Source organism: Monodelphis domestica, chromosome 5 (assembly GCF_027887165.1).
Source record: "Monodelphis domestica isolate mMonDom1 chromosome 5, mMonDom1.pri, whole genome shotgun sequence".
Taxonomy (NCBI): Eukaryota; Metazoa; Chordata; class Mammalia; order Didelphimorphia; family Didelphidae; genus Monodelphis; species Monodelphis domestica.
In genome coordinates, this window is record NC_077231.1 from 58,528,790 (window position 1) to 58,541,905 (window position 13,116).

The 13,116-nt window shown below is 37.5% G+C and overlaps 1 protein-coding gene across 14 annotated transcripts in view; it reads left to right on the forward strand.

Moving 5' to 3' along the window:
• SYT1 (synaptotagmin 1) overlaps nucleotides 1–13,116 on the forward strand; it is a 734,125-nt gene that overhangs the window by 599,272 nt on the left and 121,737 nt on the right. The gene's annotated exons all lie outside the window — the stretch shown is intronic.

Genomic DNA, 13,116 nt, shown 5'->3' on the forward strand with positions numbered 1-13,116 from the left:
CTTGTTGGTGCCTAAGTTGTATCTCCTCCACCCTCACCTTCATTACATTGTAAGTTCATTGAAGGCATTTAATTTTTCTTTGTCTCCCTGGTACCTACCACAGTCTTCTTTATGTAGTTAACAAATATGTGTTGAGTCGAAATCACTAGCCAGTGGGAGCAGCTCCATGACTCATTGGATAGAGAACCAGACCTTAAGTCAGCAGAACCTGGATTCAAATTTGTCCTAAGACACATCCTAGCTGTGTGACCCTGGGCAAGTCACTTAACACATTTACCTACCCCTTACCCTTCTGTTAGAGTTATCACTTGGACAGAAAGTAAGTATTTAAAAACAGGAAAGGAAAGGAAAGAAAGGAAAAGAAGAGAAGAGAAGGAAAAAGAAAAGAAGAAAGAAAAGAAAAGAAAGTTACTGGCCAGTAAGGTGAGTCAGTCACACCTTCCTGAGACATAAGAGAGTTACATCATAGGCTAGAGTTCTAGATTTGGGGTCCAAGGACCTAGATTCAAGCCCCAGCTCTCCCTGGGCACCTTGGGCAAGTCACCTAATCTATTTTGGCCTCAGGTTCCTCAACTACAAAATGAGTGAGTTATATCCAATTGCCTTTAATGTCCTCTGAAGTTCTAAACCCATGATCCTAAAAGCAAAGCCTCTAGGGAGGAGAATGACAGTTAAGAGAATGGCCTTTCTAAAGCAGAAAAGAGAATACATTGAATCAGTAGACTGGGTTCAGATCAACAGTTCACAAATGACTTTCAAAAATCTATTCAGTGACAAAAATTAAAAATGATAAATACTAGAGGGACCAGAGGACATGTAGCTATGAATCAATCTCATTTTAGATGATTTGGAGCTAAACTAATAAAAAGGTTATTAAGTTGTACACACTCTTTGACCCATTGATGCCACCATTGATCATATGCTGTAAAAGTTAAATTTAGTCTCTACTGATGAAAATATTATATTTTTTGAGGTTTATTAACGATTATTAAAAACCAAGGATACAAAATAATAAGCCACGTGCCTAGGGCATGATTAGCCCATTCACAGCCTACTTACAACATGTTGCAATTTCTGAGTAGAGGAAGAGAGCTCTTGAGAGGCTGAGAGCCCTTTAAATAATCAATTGTGAGCTCGTCCAGGTGGAGACTCAGGTGAGATAGGGAATTCTGGGAAGTACCAAGGACTTCAAATCTCCATTTTTACATTCCCCCTTTGATTGTTATTGGGAAACCAGTTTCCCCAAAAGAATCATGAAAACATAATCAACTTAAAAATTACAATAATTTGAGGATAAAAAGAAAAAAGAACAAAATCAACAATTGCTAGTCACATTGACATAAAAACCAGTTAGGGCTCAGTCCCCTTTGGCATGAAAGTATACATACAAATAAATGTTCAATCAACCACACCCAAAGTTCATTCTTGATCTTCTTGTGCAGCTTGTGGTCTGGAGGCATCTTCATGGTGTCTTCTCCAAACAGTTCAGTTTCTGGATTCGGAGAGGTAGCATGTTTCTTAACCTAAAATTATTCTCAAAAGGAATTTAAACTTTGCAATTTAAAATAATAATACTTTTTACATTCCCCCCTTGAAGAGGGTGATTGAAAAACACAGGGATCATTTAAGGATGCATGGCTGATTAATGAGGTATATGAATCAATTGGAAAGAGAAATTAAAAAGACATCAGAAAAATCCAAATAAAAAAAGATAATTTCTGGATGAAATATAGACTATCAAAGTCTTATGTGTAAAAATTCCAAGTAAAGGAAAAATAAATATATAACTAGTCCTTGAATCAGGGCCCAATTAAAATGATCTAAGCAATGATGCATTTACCCAGTCAGTAATCAGGACTATAGAAAGTTGCCACACTAGAAAGACAGAAAAGGGACTAGATTATAGGAATCAGGTAGGAGCCAAATTTGGGATACTCATCTGTAAGTATTTTCACAGAGTGTGGATACAAGGAAGGCCTGTGTCTTAACATATGTCAAGCGTTGCAACCTCGAGTCTTCACACTAGGTTCAAGTCCTTTGTATTGGCTTAGAAGTGCATCAGTCCTTCCTGGATTGGTTTTCTTTGGCCCTGTGCAATGACTCTTTTGTATATATTGTCCTGGAATCAGACAGAATCATTAAGAAAAGTCCCATAATTTTTTTCTCCACCTGGACGAGATCACAATTTTTATAACTCCCAGTCATTGTTGAAGACAAGGAAAGGTCACATATATGTGTATTGTGTGTGCATATGTGTATATATATGTGTGTGTGTATATATATATACACATTCCTATTTATATATATAATATATGTACATGAGAAATCCCAATTGGAAGAAACCCCTTCCTTAAGTGTAATGAACACCTTCTGTACAATTTAGAGTCTTTTTAAAAAACCCTTACCTTCCATATAAGAATCAATACAATGTATTAGTTCCAAGACAGGAGAACATTAAGGGCTAAGCAATGGGGGTTGAGGACTTGCCCAGGGTCACCCAGCTAGGAAGTGTCTGAGGCCAGATTTCCCATCTCTAGACCTGGCTCTCAATCCACTAAACCACCCAGCTGCCCTCTACAATTTAGAGTCTTAAAGAGTATCAAGACATTCAGTGACTTGCCTAAGGTCAGTCACTATGATAAGGGAAACACCTGAATGCACAGTCTTTAGAGCTTTGAGCCAAGCCTCTAGTCAATATTCCTTGTTGCCTCTGGAATGGCAATGTCATATAAAATGGTAACACCAAAAGGAATGGCAAGTATGGAAAATTCAGACAAATTAATATATACTAACATAGAGTGAGGAGAACCCAGAAAACAATTCACATAGTGACTACATTAACAAAGGAAAACAAAAATAGAATCAAGGACCTAATACCATGATCAAAGGGTTCAAAGATGTCATGTTAGAGGACCAGCATCCAAATCCTAACTCTGCTAAGTATAACTTGAATGAGAAGAGAAGACTTGGGGGAGGGGGTATATAATAGCTATTTTCAAACATTAGAAAGGCAATTATGGGACAGTTAGGTGGCATAGAGGCTTAGAGTCAGGGGGACCTGGGTTCAAATATGAACTCAGACACTTCCTAGCTATCTAACCCTGAGCAAGTCACTTACTTCCATTTGCTTAGCCATTGCCTTTCTGTCTTAGAGTTGGTACTAGGACAGAAAGTAATAGTTTAGAAAAATAATAATTATTATTTGATGGACCTGGACTTGTCACAGTCTCTGTTTTAGAATTTGTCCATCTATAAAATAAAGGGTTGAACTAGATGAACTGAAGTCTCTTCCAGATCTAAATAAAAGCTTCTGTGATTCTACCTCTCCTAACTTCAGAGGACTTGTACAAAGTATGCCTGGATCCTCTTGGCAAAAAATGGCAGCTGACCATGACTACACAATGGGGCACACATTTTCCAACTCTACTAAAGTGTGGAGTGATTTTACTCAGCTGTACTTATTGCATTCAATGGAGGGTTCTATATGGAGGCAGTGAAGTCTTTGGAAAGTGTCAGTGATTTTTTTAAGAGCATTTTCTTTAAGTAGCCTGTTCCAAGGATTTGGGATTTCAACCAGTAATCAATAGAAATCTCTTGGAGGTTCTTGAGAAGATCATGATGGGACACTGTCTTCTAATGATAATTCTGATGTCAAGTAGATTTACTATACTTTTAGACTAGAAAGGAAGCTTCTACAAGAGTTAAAGTAAAGGAATCACTGATCTAGAGTGTCACACGCTGCCAAGAAGTTACCAAAGAGAACTTTTAAAAGGCTTTGCAAGAAGTTGGTGCCCTGGTCACTGGGAAGAAACTTAGAGAGCTAAATCTAAGGAGAAGTAAAGTTTTCCAAAGAGACATCAACCAATATATTTTCAGAAATGAAGAATCATAAAGAATTTATTATTTAGCCTTGGAGCAGTTTTAAAAGCTGCTTCAGAGCAGATTTTAATGGGCGTTTCATAGCATGCCTTCAAAAAGGTTAAATCTTCTGCGGATGTATTTACAGAATATGTCGAGGCCTTGGCCTGCACCATAAGACAAAATGGATTATATTGTGAGTTCTGCTTGAGTCAAATGAAGCCTGTCAGGGTTGCACAAGGACAATAGACCTATGATCTGTACCTGTTTGTGAGGATGTAATTGTTGAGATCAAGTGTGGCTAACAGTTCCTTTCCACACTGTGCAGACAGAAAGAAAGTCCTTTGATTTTTATTGATAGCCAGCCTTTCACTGTTAGCCCCTCTGCTTCTTAAACTTGCAATTTAGCCAAGGCTTTGTTTAAAAAAAGAGAGAGAGCTGGACATCTAAAGGTTTAAAAAGAAAAGACCCACAATAATTTGGAGGCAGCTAGGTAGCTCAGTGAATTAAGAGCCAGTTCTGGGAGGGAGGGAGGAAAGGAAGGAAGGAAGGAAGGAAGGAAGGAAGGAAGGAAGGAAGGAAGGAAAAGCATAAATAGTATTTATTTCTCCAAAATGACTTCTATATGAGCTAATAATAGGAAGATATTTATGTGGAACTATCTGTAATTATATCATTTTAATCCCTGTGCTAAGGCTAAACACAATAGTGCACTTTGAACTGAAAAACAAGTTTGTTTCTATCAGAAGGAGCAAAGGTATACCTTTATTTAGAAGTAATTACAGGGGCAGCTAGGTGATTCAAAACCAAGAGACGGGAGGTCCTGGGTTCAAATTTGGCCACAAACACATCAATACACAAATTAATTCTGAGATGGAAAGTAAGAGTTTTTTAAAAAGAAAGAAGTAGGAAAAAAAGTAAAGTAAGAAACTTATGAAGAAAAGGTGGGGGGGGGGGGGAAATGCCATCAGATGATTCATGCAAACTTCTTGGAGCCGAAACTCAAAAGGAGAAAAAGAGATGATTTCAACTTGTGCCACATTTGACTTGGTTATACAACAAGCAGAATGCTTCTAATTCAATGTTGGAAAGGTGATTTCAGATGTTTGAGAATACAAAGCAGCCTCAGGTGTCTGTTCCAGGATTTTAGGCTGGGCAGCTGCCAAGCATAGCCTCCCTGCAACATGGTGACAAGACCTTTGAACAAAATAGCCTCTGACTCTTTTTGCTCTCTGGCTGCTTCAGATTCTTCCATTTTCTTCAGCATGAGAAAGAAATTGGTGTGGGTGGGCAAGCATTCCCAGCAAATCAAGGAGTGATACCAAAAAGGCTAGAGGAGCTCACTTCAATCTAGGGAAGCCTCCATCTTCAGAAGTCGGTATCAGTGACAAAAATGAAGAAAAGCCAAAAGTGTTTATTGTAATGGAGAGCAGGGAGAGATCTGAGGCTCAGGGTTCTTAGCTGCCTCTTCCAGTTTCAAGAATTAGGCAATGTGATCTCATTTTGTGTGAAAAGAGTAGGACAGCATCCAAAAAAGCAAATGCAGTCCCTTAATCCATGAAGAAAGGCAGAGCTTCTAGAAACATGGAAGGACAAGTCCTGCTCTATTCTGGCCCCATCAGACCACACCTGGGGTCTTATGTTCAGTTCTGAGCACCACATTTCAGTATGGAAAACATCCAAAGGAGGGCAATAAGAACAATGAAAGATGTCAACTTAATCCTGTCTTGGGACCTATTAAAGGAACCTGGAGAAGAGAAGATTCAGAGGGGATAGGATAGCCATTTTCAAACAGTAGAAAGGCACTCTTAGGGCAGCTAGGTGGCACAGTAGATAGAGCTCTAAGTCTGGAGTCAAGAGGACCTGGGTTCAAATTTGGCCGCAGATACTTCCTAGTTGTATGACCTTGGGCAAGTCACAACCCTGTTTGCCTAGCCCTTGTTCTTCTCTCTTAGAGTTGTTACTAGGACAAAAATTAAGGGTTTTTTTAAGCAATCCTATTTGTCATTTGAGATTTTTAAAAACTATTTGTTTATTTTCAGTTCCAAATTCTTTCCCTCCCTCTATACTTTCCCCCACCCTTTGTGAAGGCAAAAAATACAGTACCCATTGTACATATGAAATACCCATTATACATTGACTTCATGTATACATGGGTAGAGTATACCCATAGCAAAATATATGCAAACATATTTCCAAATTAACCATGTTGCCAAAAAAGAAGCAGGAAAAAGAGAGAGAATAAAATATGCCTCAGTCTGCACCCAGAGTTCATCAGTTCTCTCTCTGGAGATGAATTGCATTTCTCTTCCTGGGTCCTTTGGAATTGGCATGGGCCATTGTATTGATCTGAGTGATGGCTATAGTGTTGAAGAAGGATTAGATTTGCTCTGCTTGTTCCCAGAGGGCAGAAGTGGGAGGAAGGAAAAGGAGCTGCTAAAAGGCCAATTTAGACTTGATGTAAAAAGATATTTTCTTTCAATTAGTGTTGGCCAAAAGAGGCCTAGACTCCCCAATGAGATGATGGATTTCACATCACTGAAGGTCTTTCAAGCAAAAATTCATTGTCCAGATTTCAGTTTATTGGAGGGGGTAATGCTTTTAGTTATGGATTGAACTTGAGAGGTAATGGCATGTAATGGAGAGAGAACTGGTCTCAGAGTCGTAGACCTAGCTTCAAGCACTGCCTCTGAAGCACACTGGCTTTGTGGCCCTTGATCAAGCCATCTAACATCTCAGTGATGCAGAGAACTAAAACTATAAGTTGGAGAGAAGATACTGGCCTGAATTGGTAGAAGGAGTTTCCTATTCTGGGAGTTCCCTGTGCCAGTGAAATTACATGTCTTTTCTCTATCCCTGGGGAAGAAAGGATCCTGATTTCAAATCCAGCCTTATATACTTACTAGCTGTGTGACTCTAGGCAAGTCACGTAAAGCCTCAGTTACTCAACTGTACAGTAAGCAAGAAAAAAAGGCAAATCACTCAAGTATCTTTGCCAAGAAAACTCCAAATAGGGTCACAAAGAGTCAGACACAATTCAGAAATGACTCAATGTCACATCATTCCTATCCCTATCTCTTGTGATTCCAACTAGCAGGACAACTATGATTCTATTATGAATGATTACCCTGACAATCTTTGTTTACTACTTGACATTTCATTTGCACAGGTTCGGGACACTAGAAAGCCTCTTTGGCAAGGCCCTTTTACAAACAGAGGTCCCTTTTTTCAACTCAGTCTTCCTTGCCTATAACCATTGAGGCCTCTGTTGAATCCTCCCTTTTATGTAAGACCTTTATTCCTAGAGACATAGGAGAATACAATGAATTCATGCTTGAGACTAAGGGGCTTCCAGCCTTATTCTTCACATTCCATCTCTTGTTACCTCGGGGACATGTGAATATGGATGGAAGGATGGATGGATGAATGGATGGATGGCGAGATGAATGGATGAATATTGAATAAATGAACAGTATTTTAAGCACTTCTATATGTAAAGCACTAGGATGAGCTCTGAGGACACAAATAGAAAAACCAGATAGTCTCTGCTTTCAAGAAACTCACTTTCTAATAGGGAGGGAGGGAGGGAGGGAGAGAGAGAGAGAGAGAGAGAGAGAGAACATATATATATATATATATATATATATGCATTTATAAGTGGTTTCAGCTGTAAAGTAGATGGAAATAAGGATCTATTACTGAGGCAGCTAGGTGATGCAGCAGATTCTGGGTTCACATCTGGCATCACGTACTTACTAGCTGTGTGACCCTGGACAAGATACTTATTGTTTGCCTCATTTTCCTCATCTGTAAAATGAACTCCCCAAAATGGCAAACCATTACAGTATCTTTGCCAAGAAAATCCTACAGAACACCAAAGCATCTTCTCTAATGTCATTTCCAGTGAAGAAATTTAATCAATTTCTAGTATTGATACCTGAGGTCAAATGCCCTCTTTTATGACTTTTCTCTTCAAGGAGAATTTGTGTCTAGTACTGGGATTACCAAGAAAGGAGAAAAAACATTCCCTCTTCCACCATCTTCTTCAGAAACAAGAAGGAGAATGTCTCCTCAGCTGGTCATCCTTCTGAAACCATGCCTGGAACAAAATATTTCTATAATTTTTTTAAATGCCAAAAAAGAGACTTTTAAGGGCCCTGTTATAAAGCTGTATTCCATATTTTTATTCCTTGTTTAAAACAGTTGTAGTCCTCCAAATGACTGTAGAATTAGATTATGGACCATAAGGAGAGCTGTCAACTGAGAGAACAGTAGTGCCTGAAATTCCTAATTGAAATAGTTAGTATAACCTGATTCCACTGTGCTGAGGCAGCACTGGGAGGTCCCTAGAGGGGTTATTGTGGAGAGAAGATAGAAGACAGCCAAGATAACCCTCCTCTTAATGAGCATTTTTGAACAGCAATTTTATTCATTTACATTTCTCTTGTCTGAAAGTTCAGATGTATTTGTCTGTACTTTGTATTAATTTTCTGTTATATTGATTACAATGCTAGATTTTCAGAGATGGGGATAAAGTAATTTATTCCACTTAGATACTCCTGATGTGAACATTAATTTCCTGGGAATAAGTAAACTGTTAAGGTGAATTTAGCAAATTATACTGTATTCCATCCTTCTTGCATCAGGGTGCACAGACCTGGATAGAACACAAACAGTTCCATTTATCCAAAATTCATTTATGCTTAGAGGAAGCACTGTACCCTTCTGATCCTCAGTTTCTTCTGTAAAATGAAAGGGATGGACTAAATGGTCTCTAAAGAATCCTGGCAACTCAAAAGCCAGAGGTGACTTCAATCAGAAAGTAAGCTTCTTTAAAGGTGGGGAACTGTCTTCAAGACCTAGGGACAGGTGAGAAAGGAAGCATATTATTGTTGTTAAGTTGTATCTGAATCTTTGTAACTGCATTTGGGATTTTCTTGGCAAAGATGCTGGAGTGGTTTTCCATTTTCTTCTTCAGTTCATTTTATATATGAAGAACTGAGGCAAATAAGATTAAGTGATTTGCCTAGAGTCACACAGCTAGTAGGCATGTGAGGCTAGATTTGAACTTAGGAAGATGAACCTTCCAGACCTCAATATCAGCACTGTACCTACTTGGCCATGTAAGTGTCCATCAAAGAGGGTTTAGGGGAGGATTAAAATAGATCTTTGGGTCAGGAAGTATATAGAATTATAGAAACATATTTCAAGAAAGGACTTTTGAAGTCATCTAGTAGAATACCTTTGTTTTGTAGTTGAGAAAACTGAGAACAGGAAACAGGAGGGGTTACATGACTTATCTAGAGGTCACAAGTCTAATAAGTAGCAGAGTTAGAATTTGAACCCAGTTCCTCGGAATATACAAAGAAAAGAAAATATAATAATAAAATTAAAAAATTAAAAATAAAATAATTTTTAAATGATTAAAATGTTAAAATAAATACTAATACTATCATAGGATATATATTTCCCCTACTTCTCCTCTGGCTGTAGTCTCCTGTCTTCCCTAAGGTTTATTGCTATTATTCTCCAACACTGCCTCTCCCTTCCCTCCCCCACTTCTTCCATTGAAACTTATCTATCCTGCATCTCTTTCTCACATAGGTAAAGATATCAATTAGGATAAGATGAGAGACCAACTTGTGCTAATTAAGGAGGCTATAAGATTTCCCTAAGCTTAAAGTGAAATGTATCTGGTTTATAGGATTGAAAAAATGATCCAGTTTTCCATCCTAGTCCCATGCTTCTCACCCCAAGCTAGGGCTAAACTATATGGCATCTAAGACTTCTGCAAAATTTTACGGGCACTTACTTTCTAAGTTTTCTCAAATGAGTTCAGATCATCCTTATTGATGAGGAAATCCACTAAATATTTCATTTCAAGAACAGGGAAATTCAGACCTCTTATAGACTTTTGTGTGTGTGTGTGTGCTGTGGCAAGTATGTCAAAAAAAGGAGTCAATTAACCAAAAAAGGTCATGTTGCAAAAAAAAAAAAAAGTTCTCACCTGTGATTTATTAACAGTTCAGATGATCTTTCCCTCAGAGTCCTGAGATTTGATTATAACATTAGTTTTTTGCTGACTTGATAAAAGTAACATGATTCTTCGAATGGACAACTTTTATCTAGGTATCATAATAAAACCTAGGAAAATCAGGATGATTGATTTATAAACTGCTAAATGGTATGTGACCACATGCATCCACAAGTCACTATTGGGAACAAATGTGTCTATAGATACATACCTAAAGAAGCCAGTGCTAGACTTAAAATCAAGGTCTTCAAGTTCTCATGTGAGAATGAAGAATGATAAATTCAGCCCTTTCATCCAAATGATAAGCTTTGTTGTCATTTAGTCATATATGACTCTTCATGACCCCATGGGGGGGGGGGGGTTGGCAAAGATATCGGAGTGGTTTGCCATTTCCTTCTCCAGTTCATTTTTATAGATGAGGAAACTGAGGCAAATAGAGTTAAATGACTGGCCTAGGGTCACATTGCTAGTTAAATGTCTCAAGGTGGACTTAAATTCAGTTCTTTCTGACTTCAGGTCTATGCTCTATCCCTGCCCAGCAAAGGATGAACAGGGATGTGTGAACAGAGGCCCCTAGAATGAGTAATGGCTAACTATTAGTGCAATCCTTGTCTCTGATGAAGCCAGTCATTCTTCCTTCTCTACCTTCCTTCAGGCTTATGTAACTGGAGCATTCTAAGTCATTTAGGGTTTGTTCACCTTATACTGGCATTCATATAAATTCACAGCACCCTAATATCTGTGGACCATCCAGAATCACTTGGTATTCTATACTGAAATCGTAAGATTCATGTATGCTTGACATTCCCGTATATGATCGTCATGTTGGGTTATAACCCTCAGTCCTTGGGAACAAGAATTCATATTTATAGAAAAGTAAAATGATAATGACAGTTTACTAAGTCCCTACTAACCTATCTCAAGGAGCAGTCGTACAAAACAAATCCCCAAGGAATAAAGGAAGGAATTTTTTTAAGTTTCTATTCATATCTTTTTCCACCTTCATTTCAAAATATACCCAGAGAGCTATCCCTTATAATAAATAATAAACAGGAAAGAGAGAGAAAAAAGTTCAGTAAAACTAATCATCTCACAATCAGTACCAATAGTATATTAATCAATCAACAAGAATTTATTAAACATTTACTACTTTTCAGGCACTATGCTAGGCAAAAGAGATGCAAAGACAAAAATGAAGTTGCTGCCCTAAAGAAGCTTACATTCTAATATAGGTAGCGTGGTTCTACTGAAGAAGGAACATTTAGTACACTGTTATACTGTCTGCTATTCTTATATAACTGGATGAAAATCCTACCTATTTTAAGCCATAGGGGAGCTTTAAAAGGCAATTGTAAAGAATAGATTTTCACACCAATTAGGCAGAAGTCAGAATTGGTAGGTTTTCTTGTTCCAAAAAAGTTTTTAATGAATGTATAATTATTTTAACCTCAAAATTAACTCTTCATTTGTGCCCAATTACTCTCAGATTTAGGACTAGGGAGGGACCTTAGAGTTTACAGTGTCGAGGCCATTTCAAAATATCCTTTTTGGATTGCAAATAAGGCTGGCTAAGTGAATTAATTCATTTGAGATGGTGAGAAATTATTTGATTTTGATAGATTTTTCCAGAATTGATAAAGATGCTCATATTCATTCAAAAATATTTAACTGCAAAAAGAAAAAACAAACAATGTTTGGGGAATGGGGACAGGGAATAAAGAAGACATTGGATTATAGAGGTCCAAAATCTTTGGTCTCCTTTGACATTCAGTAAAAAGAACAGAAATATAGGACTGGGGCTCAAATATGACCTCAGACACTTCTAAGCTATGTGACCCTGGGCAAGTCATTTGCCCACCATTGCCCTTACTGCTCTTTTGCTTTAGAACAAATACTTAATATTCATCCTAAGACAGAAGGTAAGGGTTAAAAAAAAAGAATGAGAACTAAAATTAACTTCATCCAGAAACTTTGCCACATTCTCACATTCTAACTATTTGAAATTGAGCTTTCTTCATCAATAAATGCACTTCTATTGACTTTTTTTTTCTATTGATCATAAGCCAAGAGGACATAAATCCAGACATTCTAAAAGCTGCGTGCAATGGGAAGGGGGCATTTGGTGTGATTGGAACTGAGTTCAAATTTCAGTTCTCCCAATTCATCTGTGTGTGAGACATCTGATCACTTTCCTTTATGGAACACTGGTTTCCTCATCTGTAAGATGAATGGGCTGAACTAGGCTCCTTTCAACTCTAAGTATTTGATCAAGGAAGAATGTAGTCCAAGGTGTCCTTCATTTTCAAAGAGGACCAGTGTCATAATGGTCATAAGTGTCTTAACTTATGTGTGAATTGGATTGAAGTGCAGAAGAGTTGCACAGAATCATCAGCCTCCTTCTCCCAGATATCCAACTCTAGTGTCCAGAAGTAAATGTTTAAGTTTAATATTTAACATTCAGCTTTCGGTAATGTAATGTAAATAATTAACAACTAGCTTTCTGTGGAGAGGAAATATGTGCACAGTGTCCTTTTAGGTTTAATTTGCATTATTCACATTTTTCCCAATCACTCTTTAAAGTCTGGCCAAACAACTAAACAATAAATCAAGACCTTGATTTGTGGCATTTGCCAATTTCCAAGGTGAAAATTTAACAATTGTTTGAGTCGGTTCTAGCATATACCAATTAAAGTCCAGACCTTAGCAAGTTGATTCTGTTATAAAATAAAAGGTTATTCATGTTGAGTTTTTTGAGCTAGAATAATTGCAAGGTTATCCAAAGAATTCTGTGCTACTTCTGAGTCCTCAAATGCCATTCTAGTTTGGTTTTTTTACACTGTTAAATTATAAATTTGTATTGATGATTTCTTCAGGTAACAGTGGAGTGTATGAGCTCCCTCTACTGATGCAGATTGCATCCAGTCTAGAACTTTGACTTAGCATGGTTGAGCAACTTACTAATAAAGAAAAGATATTGAACCCAAGGGTCTTCCAAGTTCCTATATAGCCTTACTATCACCATATTGATGAATATTAGGGTCATATAGTAAGATTTTAAAACAATTTGAAATGTACTGAAATGAATGGCATCAAAGCAGGTTCCCTGAGATTTTATGGATTTTGTGAGTCATGATCCTTGTTCTCAGGGTGCTTATAAATTGCCTTTACAAAACATATTCTTCTCATTTGTTTGTTTAAAAATGTTAAAAAATGTGCTTTTGTTT